A 13,459-nucleotide genomic window follows, 5' to 3' on the forward strand; every position below is an offset into this window, starting at 1 on the left:
AAAGCTTTAAAAAATACCCATATAATTTACAATTTCTGGCTTTTTTAAAATGATGTCAAGCTGTTTCTTTTGCATCGCAAAGTTCTGTGTTTCAGAAGTACAAAAAGTATTTGCAAGCCACCCAGCAAATATTTGTGGAACACCTGCCATGTGCCAGGCCTGGTTCTGCTTGCAAACGATCCTCCAGTAAACAAAACAAGCAAGTTTCCTTCTCTCAAGGAAGAGGGGAGGAGAGAAGAAGGGTTGGTGTTAATGCAGAATGCAAATGAACAAAATGTATGATGAAGTCAGGAAGATATAGCTGCTACTGTGCAAGGAAAGAGAATTAGATTAGAGATACATGAAAATGAGTGGTTGACTTTAGACTGAATGGTCAAGAAGAACCTCTGTGAGGAAGAGACATTCCAGTTGAGATGCAAGTGGTGAAGGGCCTAGCTATGCAGGGTTCTGGAGGAAGAGCATTCCAGTGCACCAACAGCAGCGGCCAGAGAGTGGAGCCCAGCACGATGTTTTTCTCCATAAGGAGAAGTCCAGTGTGGCCAGAGAATAAAGGCAAGGAGGAGAGGGGTCAAGATCGGGATGGAGGCAAGGTAGGAATCAGATGGGGCGTAGAAGCCAGAGAGAAGCTGAGGTCTGTTCTCAACGCTCTGGGGAGCTGTTGGGTGCAAGGGGAGGGATGTTGAGCAGGAGAATGGCATGATCTGATTTACTTTTCCAGAAGTCACCCCATCTGCTGTATGGAGGGTGGAGCAGAGTAGATATATTTTTAATGCAATTGGAACCATTGAAGAGTTGTAAGCAAGAAAATGGATGTGTTTATTTTTTATTTTGTTTTTTAAGATCTCTCTGACTATGGTGTAGAGACGGGACTATGGTGGGCTAGGGTATATAGAGGGAGCCAGAGAGGAAGAGCTTTTAGTGAAGTTGAAATGTGGTGTGAACTTGGATATGGTGCTCAGCTCGTGTCCTTAGATCGTAAGAAAAAAGACAACCCCTATTGAGGAACAATTATGCTTATTTTTCTACCCATCATTTCACTTACTTATCACTACACCCAATGGAATAGGTACTTCATCCCAATTTCCTTACGTGAAAACTGAAATTCAGAGAGGTCAGTCAAATTTCCAAATAAATATCCTGCAAAAGCAAACGGCGAATCCAGGAATCAAAGCCTGGTCTATGTGACGAAAAGCCCCAGTTTTCTCTACTGTGGTGTTCCCCGGTCAGAATTAAAAAGTAAAACATCTTTAAATTTTTATTCTAAATAATAAAATAATATTATGTAATATAAAGTACATATTTAACTGTATCGAGTGACATTTAGCTTGTTTCTGTATTTTTGCTCCTATAAATAGAACTGTGATAAATATTTTCTATATTATTTTACCTCATTTCTGATTACTTCCTTACCCGAATGCTTACGTTCCTATTGGTGTCAAAGAATATGATATTTTTTAAACTCTGAATATGGAATATCAATTTATTTTCCAGAAAGTTTGTGCCATTTATACTCCCACTTAATCCAAACCAATGTTATTCTTTTTTTCTTTGCCAATTTGATAGCCAAAATTTTAATTCTACTGTTTAATTCATGTTTCCTTTACTTACTAATGAGGTTGGACTTTTTTCTTTTTACATTTTTTTAGGCTTTTTATTTTTCTTTTGTAAATTTTATGTTTATTTAATTGCCCATTTTCCTATATGGTGTTAGTATTTTTTTTCTTGGTGATTCGTAAGAGCTCTTTATATAGGAAGAACATTACTACTGTCTTTGTCAGTTTTTGCAAATAACTTCCCAGAGTGTCCTTCGCATTCAATTTTTTAATTTTTGTTGTAAAAATATCATCCATTCAAGAGGGTATGCTCTAGTTATCTATTATCAGTTATCTGTGGCTGCATAACAGGCCACATCAAAAATTAGTAGCTGAAAGCAACATTTTATTTTACCTCACAATGTTATGGGTCTTGGCTGGGGGCTTTTTCTGCTCTCATGGCTCACTCACCTGGCAGACTGGCTCACCTGAGGGGCCCCAAATGGCTTCACTCAGTTAGTGCCCTGGCAGGGACAGAAGGAAGGCTGAGCTCTGGAGCATTGCCAGCTGGAGCCCCCATGTGTGCCTGATCCCGAATGTGGTCCCAGGGTAGCCAGACTTCTTACTTGGAGGCTCAGGACTGCAAAAGACAGTATTCCCGCAACAAGGCAGCAGCCTCGTGGCCTTTCCTGATCCAGCCTCAGAAGTTCCAGGGTCCTTCACTGGTCAAAGCTGTCCTAAGCCCTCCCAGACTCCATGGGAGGGAGCACAGAGGAGGGCCAAAGAATCTGTGGCTATGTTTTCAAATCTCCATAGGGTATAAAATTTTTTAAAGAATAAAGCAAACTCCCTTCACCTTTTAATTTTGTTCATATTTTTTATATGCAATGGTTTTTGAGTGTTTATATAAATTTATCTCCTTTTTTTCTTGTGATTTCTTCCGTTGCTTTGTAATTCATTTTTAAAATTATTTTCAGAATGTCTATCCACAAAGTCAAGGACATTATCTTTGGAGAAATGACTTTATGGTCTTTAGATACATTAAGTCTATGTATTGTGGCTGCATTCATTTAATTTAATTCTTAATCATTTTCATACTGAAATTTCCATCAGTGACACATTTGGAAATTCATCTAAAAATGCAGATTGAGCCATACGTTTAATTATGTAGTTGCTGTGTAGAGGGAAAAATAGAAGTCCAACTAAATAGTTCTTGCTTAGTACGTTCCCACGTTTCTGGCTCCTTTTTCCAAAATGAACTGAAGTACAATGAGCTACATTTGGCCTATGTAACTCATAGTTCCCTTCAGGTCTTGCAATGGTGCTTGAGTATTGACTAATTTGATTGATTTCATAAATGGTGATTGTAGCACTCTTTCTTACAGTGTTGTGAATGTCAAAATGAAGACGAGTGTCATTACATAATAGCAACAAAAAAGTCTGTGATTAGTAATTATTTTAAAAGGCGTTATTCTGGCTCATAGAGAGGAAAGAACCCTCTTTAAACATACATTGCAAACGTTTCAATAAATGCTAAGTGATGATACTCGTCTCATGTTCTAAAATGGCAATTAAGATCTTTTCAGTTATTTTCTCTGCTTCTAATATTGCATTTCAAAAACTGGTTTTGTCGGCCAGCCCCTGGCCTAGCGGTTAAGTTCGGCATGTTCCACGTTGACAGCCCAGGTTCAGCTCCGTGTGGACCTACACCTCTCATAGGCAGCCGTGTTGTGGTAGTGATCCATGTATGAAATAGAGAAAGATGGGCACAGATGTTAGCTCAGGGACAGTCTTCCTCAGCAAAAAGTGGAGGATTGGCAACAGATGTTAGCTCAGGGTGAATCTTCTTCAGCATGAATAAAAAAAACTAGTCTTGTCATCTAACTGGGTATGGCACCATGAAAGCTGTGCTAAGAGAAGTACATGGAATAAGATGTGTGACACACACTCAATAGTGATCTTCAGTGTTTCTATTTATCCTGTGTATCTTTCTCCTGTTTTATTTTTACCATATCCAGAATCAAGTGAATTTTGAGAGAAGACACTGGAAAAAAATCTTATTATCTAATGCAGTTCATCACCATGTGGACAAGAGCCATCTATTTTTTTTCAACGTTTTATCGCCAACACTAAGCATTGTGCCTTGCACATGGAGTGCTCAGTGAAGGCTTATTAGCGAATGATTTGGGCAGAAGCTCAGAAGTATTTATCAGCCTGTTCCTACTCTCCAGTCTGAATCTGGAGAGATTCCTTTCCATGGAGGTAGCTGTGTTCATGGCAATCTCCTTCCCATCTGTCCCTATTACCTGCCCATCATTCCACACGAGCAACGTACTGGAAAGTCAAGCCCTTGAGTCCATTTACCGTCATTGAACTTTATTACTAGAGATAATTCGAGATCCCACAGCTTTCCGGAGACAAACGTTCTCAGATCACCTATGGCTAACCCAAACTTTATTTATGTCTGAATATCCGCAAGTTGAGCCAAAGTTCAGAACGCTGCTGTATGCACCCTCCAGGCCGAAGCTCGCTCGCTGTGAGGGCTCCGTGGGGAAGGCCGCGCGTCAGAGCCTGGGCCTGACGTCTTGGGGACTCTCATGTTTTATAGACGTGCGGCAGCTAGACATTCAAGCACTTCTTCATTTCATGTTGAATACTGAATACAGCTAAAGTAGAACTATACTTTCCAAAACAGGAGCCACTAGCCACAAGTGGATATTTAAGTTCAAATTAAGTAAAATTAAACAAAACTAAAAATTCAGTTCCTCAATCATACTAGCCACATTTCAGGTGCTCAGTAGCCATATGTGGCTTGTGGCTATCATAGTGAGCAGTCAGAGAAGATTTCCATTATTACAAAAAGTTTTAATGAAAAGAATTGTTCTGGAATATATCATTATATCACATTGCAGAAATTCTAAATTGGATACCCAATTCTGCACTTATTTCCTAATCAATCAATCCTGGCTTTCAAATTTTTTTATTTATCTAAATGTCTGAAGTTGTTGCTATTCAAATCCTTTTTGAACAACAAATGTAGATAATAAATAAATCTGTGAAATATAGCAAAACAAAATAGGGAGTATCTGTTTTCCAAAACACAGAGTTAAATTTCTGAAATCCTGTTTAAGTGGAGAGAAGTCCCATATGATTTGTCAAAAGTCTAAATTACAGATGATATACACCATGTACTCAACTAATTAAATTACACGGAGAGCTCAAGCAAAACCTAAACGTGTTGCCAAGTTATAGCTCTATCAGACCTGATTTGAGAAATAACTAAGAATAATTTCTAACTCAAATACTGTGTATATAATTTGGATGCAAATATGTTGCTGGAAGAGCTCACTTTTCTTAAATAAACCGAACTTTTGCCCCTGAGCTATTACTTCGCGTGAATTTGCTTCCTCCGTAGCAGATGCCCAAATCCTTTCTAAATTATCTCAAATCTGTATTAATGAGAATTAAACTAATGAGAACTCAACACGTAATATAACTGTGAAAAGTAATAAATATATACAATAAATTGTTTATTTGGACAAAAACTATAGTATATGTCTCAAATAAGTGCAGACTGGCATACACAGAAACAAAAAATATTCTCCTAATCAGCATACAAGGATCTCTATCTCCTTGAATGTTACATTTTGATAAATAATAGCATTTTTTATTGGCGTGTATTTACATATTCCTATTATGTAATTTCTCCTAGGATCCCACAACAATGCACTTTGATAATAACTCAGCTTCTTGTGATCTTTCCAATTGAGTCAAAGTGTCCTCTTTTTTCCCCCTCAGAAGCTGTTGTGGACGCAGAGCGGCGTCTGGTGAAGAAACGGAAAGCAGCCCCGAGGTGCCACAGACAGGCACAAGGACCCCGGTCCTCGATTCCGCCGGCCGCGCACGTCTCAATGTAAGTGTGAGAAGGATGGATGGGCGCGCTGGCGGTGCTGCGGGGTCCGGGGTGCGCGCCGGCTATCGCTGGGGGTGCGCAGGGCGCTGGGAGACACCGGGATCCGGCCCTACTGCGCATCCTATCTCCCATCCCCATCTCCGCTGCGGCAAGAACCTTGAGACCATCGCTACTCATGCCAGGTTTTAAAATCTCCTAGAGTTAAATACATGTGCGGAGTGTGATTCTAGCTGATTTTTAAGTCCGGGCATGTTGAATAGAGTCTTAAAATAATCATTTCCATAGGACCTGACTAGGTATCCAAGTGTCCACCAGATGCTAGCAGCTCGATTTTGCAGAAGGAAATTGCTAACTTAAGCTTCTTTTCATGATTCAGCAGAAGGTTTTAAGTAATAAAAGATCTGGAGATTTGTAAAATAAATAATTCCAGTGCAAATGGGAAAATTAAAATAATCTTATCATCTCCCAGTCATGTCTATATGTGCTTTTCTACCATTATCAAATTTCTCTTAACTGGGTCAATTTTTTTTTTCTGGCTGTTATTTTATAGTTTTAAGTTATGAGTTGTAATGAAGAAATGATTCCTTTCAGATGACTGAAGTGACGTGTCCTAAATTTTCCTAGATAATCTGGGCAGTCTGCAACAGCATGTTCTAACACATGTGGTCTTGTTCACATACGATGTTGAATATACCCACAGGGAAGAAGAATAACAGTATGCCAGAATCTCCTTTGTTCCTTAATTGACCTCTGAGTAGAAGCAATTAAAATATAAAGTACATCATTAACTTTTGAACCTTGACGGAAAACAAAAATACCATCCATTTCTGACAAGTAGACATTATCTCATAGTATCCACAGCCATCCTATGATTATTACTGTTGCCTGGTCTTAAGTGTGACTTTTGGACACACAACTCAATATTTCCTAATATTTAACAGTTCAATGGCTTTTTTATAGTCTATTTAATTTTATTTAGTAATTTAAAGAATGAATGGTTAAGATTCCTCAGATTTTTGTGTTCTTGCTGGAGGTGCACTTGGACGAAAATAACAGCACAGCATCAAGCCCCGTAGTTAATGCCCCTTGAGCACACCCTGGCTAGAGTGAATCCTTCCAGAGTTTCTGGAGAAATGCGGATACATTAATGATTTTCCTAAGGTATCCCATTTTTACTACAGGTATCACTAATTCTTTTGGCTGGATTCCATCAAGGCCAGATGTTAATCAAATGAAATATTTATAATGAAAACCACTGAGTAAAAAATATATGCTCATTTAAGCAACAGATTTTAGGATCGAGCTGATCATGTATTTTGGAGAAGTTGACGAAGGAGGCATGACTGAGGTTACATTCATAACGTCAGGGGAAGGCTCTGGACTCGATCCAAAAAAACCTTATCATTGTAGCAACCAACAACAGGCTCAGCTTCTGGATTTCTTGTAACAAAATCTTGCTGCCAAGGACATTGGTGGACTCACGCAGTAAAAAATTACAGTAATAATGTTAAACTAAATCATAAAAATGCAGAAGGTGGTTATTATAGGGTAGAGGAGAGGAATTGCTTATAAAGTTATGGTGGAAATATCAAAAATACATTTTATTGGACTTTTAAAAAATTAAGCTTTGTTTTTAAACTAGGGTGCAAAAGCAATAAAATGTAAAGGTTACTCAATAAATTTTTTCATTCAGTGGTCAACAGAAATGATTCAGCAAATGAAAACAAAAATTACATTTATTCAATATGGTCATCAATTCAGGCAGGCCCAAAAGCTTATGTGTGATCGTTTTCTTATAAAAATAACCAGCTGAAAGTCATTTTTAAGGAAGAATTTTGACTGAAATAAGAATAAAGAACTTTTTGAATGTATGTCTTTTTCTCAGTGAAAACGAACTTGGCTTATGCTTAATTTCACATAGTATAAAACTCTAAATACTTTATGTGGTTTTTAAGTTCTATGAAGAAATTCATTTGAAACAAATGTAGGAAATGACAAAAAATATTTAAATATGGAAACCATGATAGGCTTACAATTTGGGAAATGGAAATAGATCAAGACAACTAAATCTCTGGGCACCCTACACAAGTTAAAGAAGGAGGCATGAAGTTAAAGAAGGTAACTTTAAAAATTATTTTTGAATAATCTGGAATTTTCTTTCTGATCGTCTTTTTACTTTCTGAAAACATAGATTCTTGAATCACATTATCATAGACATTTTGGTAAACAGATTGCATATTTTCCTCAAGTTAAATAGCATATGTCTCTACGTGACAATTATGATAGAAACAAACTCCTTTTGCTCATGAAAGTATGTGCCTCACACACAGGAAGCTCCGAATATCATGGTTTGAATTGAATTATTCTCACTTTCTGTTCAGAGATGAATGTGTCTCTTGGATTCACACTAGAGAGGTGGTGTCTCTTGCATGGAAATTAATGAGCTACATCTGCAACCAAAAATAATCCATGGAAAACCTGCTAAATTGGTCCATATCTGTTTTACTAATCAAACCCACTGCGGAAGGGCTTTCTTGTGGTCGTACCACATTTTGGAGATAAATAGAGTGGGGAACCACAGTTCAATTTGGAAGTTGTTTGAAACTTTGAAGAACATGGGGTTTTATATTATATGACAGCAATAAAGTCCAATCCTTGATGGTTCTAATTCTGATATATAAGTATGTAAATATCCTGTATGTATAATTTTACTGCAGAACGCTGTAACGGTGCCAAAAGACCCTAACTATTCAATATGGAATTTCCTTCTTACTGCCACTCTTTTCCTTCCTCAGTTTTTTTTTTTTTTTTTAATAAAAAGAGTTTTTTTTTAAGCCAGCTTGGTATGAACAGCCTTTAGTTGAAGCAGATGGCTGGAAGTCAGAAGCCCCGGATTCTAGCCTTGATTCTCCTACCAATTTGGAATGTGGCCTTGGGCGAGTCATGAGAGTAAATCTACAGTAAAAGGGGTAATAATGCCTTACATGTGCCTGGTGCCTTATGATCTAACAGAGCACTTTCACACACAATATCTTATTTAATCTCCCCACAGCCTCCTAAAAGCAGTGTGGCGGATATTAACATCCTCCATTATAGAGAGTGGGAGTCTGAGACCCAGAGAAATGAACAGTGACATCAGCATCAGATGTCAGAGCCAGGAACAGACATGTATGCTGAACCTTCCGAGCTGGTCTGTCTTCTCTCCTCTTCACCACGTGGTGTAGAGGTGCCTCTAAACGGGGAATGACTAGGGCTGTGCTGTCCACTATGGTAGCCACCAGCCACGTGGGTGACGGAACGTTTGAAACGTGGCTGGTCCCAACTGAGATGTAGTGAGAGTGTAAAGTACACACCAGATTTCTAAGACTTTGAACAAAAAGAAGAATGTCAAATATCTCATTAATACTTTTTATAAGGATTCCACATTAAAATGAGAATATTCTGGGTATCATGAGTTAAGTAAAATATACTATTAAAGTCAATTCACCTGTGTCTTTTAACATTTTTAATGTGGCTTTTTTAATGTTTCTTTTAACTTTTTTAACACAAAGCCATGTATGTGGCTCACATGGTTTCTATTGGACAGCCCTGCCTGGAGTAGAAGATTCCATTGTTCAGAGCCCACAGTACAGATTTCATAGCACTGGGCTTGTTTATGCACCTGTCTCGATGTGGCTGAGACAAATTCCCAAAGGCTCTGTCAAACATAGAGCCATTTAGATTAGCAGCAATGCTCCAGTCATTTCACACATCTCCCACATGCAGGAGAAAGTCAGACTTTGTTAGTTGATACCTCAAATTACTCATTCATTAAAAGGGCTCATTTTATACTTGCTGAGTGCTTGAAAGGCTTGGAGTAAAGTACCATGGAAAGAACTATAAATTATATTTATGACTGGAGCCTGCCTTATTTTAAAATATGTTCCCATTAAAACTTATGAGTGAACGAGACATTGGACTATTAGATGATATAGGCAATGTAAAATAATAATTATATACCAATTTATTATAAAATATAGTATAATTTATTCCCTCGACAAACTCTTTAAGATATTTTATATATAATCTCTAAAGAAGTAGCTTAAATAGTGAAAAGAAAAATAGCCCAAGTCACTGAAAGCTAACATCTATTTAGCATGTACTCTTTGGGCTCAAGCACTATGCTAAGAGCTAAACCAAGATTATCTCATCTGAGGATTTGAAAATTAGCAAGAGGAAGCAGAACGAAGGTCTTATTCATTACCAACTCAAACTTCAATGCTGTTTGAAATCAGCCTCTCATAACAGTATTAGAATATTGGGACATGATTCTGTTTTATTCATTGTATCTGCACTAGTGTTTATCTAGCAAACACAAAGGACAGGAACAGCGCCAGACGCTGAGGGAGTATCAGGCAGTAAGACAAGAGGCCTGCCCTCAGAGAGGAGCCCGTTGGAGGCTTACAAACATATTTTTGAAAAACTCATGCTTATAAACAAGATTGTATGAAGGAAGAGTTACTCTTCACTTTTTAAAGGGTTTCTTCATGTTACAATAGAAATCGCTATAGCCCTGTTCCCCAGTATATTAAAATTTACCTGTTGTTTATAAAGCAAAGGTCTCGTGTGGAAAAAAAAAAAAAAAAAAAAAACTATGTAATATGAACTTCAGACGCTTACTTTCCTCTATATATTATACCCACTTGGAGGAAAGTGGGCTGAAATTACCTTAAATCTTTTCTGGAAAAAGGAGGAATGAAAGCAAACAAAAAGGGGACCTACATCAAAACAGCGCTGAAAATCACAAAGCAGTGAAAACCAAAGGGTTTTATAATTTTTAATACAATAGTAATAATATGTTACCTAAATAATATGACCTAAATCAAACCAGTACTGAAAATCACAAAACAGGGAAAACCAAAATGTTTTATACAATACTAATAATGTGTGACTTTTAAGGCAGAGATTAAAAATTGTGTATATAAGCTAATTATATATTAATTTTTTAAAAGAAGATTTTAAAATATAATGACTTGTTGCCAATTTCTTAATGTTCATGCTTACCTAGAATAAAATACAAAGAAAAATATTAATAATAGCCAGCTCTGGGAGGCAGAATTTTAGATATTTCTATGTCCTTATTTACACTTTTCTGTAATAATTCTAGAGTAAACATATATTGCTTTTATAATAAGTAAATAGAAAAATTATTATAATCAACTCCAAAACCGATTGCAAACGAAAAAGGCAAAAACTGTCTGGGGGGAGTAAAATGCAAATTTTGTTCTCAATCACAAAATTTAAAAATAATGATACATCTTATAGATTCTTCTTTCCAGGCGTTCTTGTCTTCCTTTGATTCAAGATAAAGCAACCTGTGGACTATTCAACTTCTCTAGACAGGGAAGATAAGAATTAGATTGGGTTTCCTAGATTTTCTTGAGAAACAGTTTATCCTTCGCTGTGACCGTGAGTGTGAAGATCGAGGTTGTCCTATGAGCTCTTAGAGCTCAGAGCTGTCGCTGCGGCAGCGGGAGGAGCAGAGCACCGTGTGCAGGGAGCTCTTCCGCATGAAAACAAACCGGCCCTCAGTCACTGCTAATGGCGTCTGCTCAAAACTGGCCTGCTCTTAGCCCTGAGATGCAAAACATCATGTGGGAACATAGCATATAATCACATCTTTGAGTTGGATGGGGTCTTAGTGATCCTTAAGAGTGAATGTAGAGCTGTTTGCGGCATCACATTTAAAAACTCATGAAGAAATATTTGGCCTGGTAACTTCTTTTATGAAAAGAACACTAAAATTTTACTACAAAGAAAACTCAGTAATGAGCTCCTTGTGTCATTTAGTCATTAAATCGTAAATCCACAGACTATTAGAGCTGAAAGTGGCTTTCTAGATTATCTCATCCAATACCAAAATTTTGCAGATGAGAAAATGCTGCAGAAAAATTATTTTCTCAGGAGAAGTGAAATCATTGAAAAATATCCCAAAGAATCCAGGAATTGCTGCAAGTGTACCTGGGAAGGGCTGGGTATTTCAAATCCTACCGGAACTTTATGATTTGAATTTTTAGTTTTGTTGTGAGTACTCCAGGGCAAGGAAGAAAATATGCTAATAGTGACAAATATTCATATAATATATGAAAAGCACATTCACAGTGAATGCCTATAAAGTAAAAGCCAAAAATATCACAAAGCCAATGATTTCAGACTAGGTCACTCATTCACTATGCAGCTTCCTTTCTTCAGTGAGTCAAATAATTGAAAGGAGTTTTCTTTGCCACTTTTCAGACACAAATTGCTTATTGTCGTGAGAAATTGGCTACTTCCACAACTTCTGGTAGACCAGAGAATAATGGGACATTCGTTCCTTGAGTTAAAGAAGAAAATATGTTAAAATCTTCCTGATTTGATGCATTTATGAAGAATATACTTATATTAAAATTATATGTATTAAAAACATATTCCTCATCCCCCCCCCAAAATACATCCTTACTGCACATTACAGAGATTGTCCTGGAACCAGTAACTATTAAGAATCTTTCTCAAAGTTCAATGTCTGTGTAAGAAGTGGAAATAGTAACACTTAATTTTAAGCAAAATAGCACAGCGCATGCATTTCTATTGCCATCTATAAAACAGGAATAAAAGTAGACTTTCTCAAAGTTGTTTAAGGTTTAAGTCAACTAATAATAGATGTAAAGTGCTCAGTGAAGTGCTCGGCGCATGATTGACACTCAGTAAGTGCAGACGTTATCATTGGTAGTAATACTGTTAAATTATTTGTAATATAACTCCTCCACATACACCCTTCCGCTCACACTAGCTCTTGCCGTTCCCCCACTGTCGTGCCCCATGTCCTTGCACATACCCATCCCGCTTCCAACCGTCTCTTCCCTACCTCCTCTCCTGTGAACCCCCACCATCCCCCAGAGTTCAGCTCTGAAGCTTCCTCGCGTCGTTGTCGTCCCCCATCCCCACGCCTGACCTCATTTCACTCGCTCGTTTCCAGGTACCCTGCACACACGCCTCTCCCCGCAATTGAGAGCGTGACTCTTTTTACTTGATTCCCCCTCACTTCCGACACACGCACACACACAGCGGACTGAAAATGCGTCACCTTTTCAGGATATATGTATCCCTGTAGACATGTCTGTGGAAGTGAATAAACCAACCCCTGTGTAAGTAAATAAGTGGGTTTTTCTTGGTGAGTAGGTATCAGGCTAGAATGTGCACCTAGTGGCCTGAGTTTTGAAGGGGAGAAGGGCATGGTGGGAAAAGCTGGGAACGCAGTTGGCAGCCCTGGGACCCGGCTCTCCCACAGCCTAACCCTGTGTCCTTGGTGAGTCATTTAACGTCTCTGGGCTCAGTTTCCTGCTCAGTCAAATGAGCCGGTTGGCAAAATATTCTCTGAGGACCCGCCTAGCGCCAACATTTATATGATGCTAAATGGTTCATCTCAGCGGTTCCCAGGCTCTAGCAGACCTTGGAATCATCAAGAGGGCTTGCAAAACGCTGATGCCTCGGCAGCAGGTCTGAGACGGGGCCCAAGAATTGCATTTGTAACAAGTTCCCAGGTGATGCTGAGGCTGCTGGTGGGGCAACCACACTTTGAGAACCGCTGATTAATCTTAACATAGGATCCTGACACTGTCCTCTTGTCACCTGACTGAGAGCACTCCTAATATGCAAATTCTCAATAGGATGGAGGGAGGTAAATCCAGGCTTCTGTGAGGCCGCCCTCAGGAGGACTGGGCACCTATGGGTGAGTTCCAAGAGCGGTCACAGAAGGCAAACTTTGCTGGCCCTAACAGTTTTGTTAAAGGCCCACCTTGTGAAAAGCCTGCGTTCACAACACTGCCAGGCGCTGAAAACTTCCAGGGTTTGACGCATCTGTTAAAACCTGCTGCAGCTGAAGCCACAATGGATCACAATTGCCATCTAGTGACCACTCCTAGTTACTGCAGGTAGAAACTACAGAATAACAAAACTGTGTTCAAGATGAGAACTTCTGAGAACAAGCTCAAATTAC

At 38.5% G+C, this 13,459-nt stretch overlaps 1 protein-coding gene across 4 annotated transcripts in view; it reads left to right on the forward strand.

Moving 5' to 3' along the window:
* COL8A1 (collagen type VIII alpha 1 chain) overlaps window positions 1-13,459 on the forward strand; it is a 136,900-nt gene that overhangs the window by 81,695 nt on the left and 41,746 nt on the right. For all 4 annotated transcript variants that reach the window (XM_046659683.1, XM_046659686.1, XM_046659684.1 and 1 more), the window contains exon 2: window positions 5,331-5,445. The gene's annotated coding sequence lies outside the window, so the exon portion shown is untranslated. The remainder of the gene's footprint in view (window positions 1-5,330; window positions 5,446-13,459) is intronic.

Source organism: Equus quagga, chromosome 4 (assembly GCF_021613505.1).
Source record: "Equus quagga isolate Etosha38 chromosome 4, UCLA_HA_Equagga_1.0, whole genome shotgun sequence".
Lineage (NCBI taxonomy): Eukaryota > Metazoa > Chordata > Mammalia > Perissodactyla > Equidae > Equus > Equus quagga.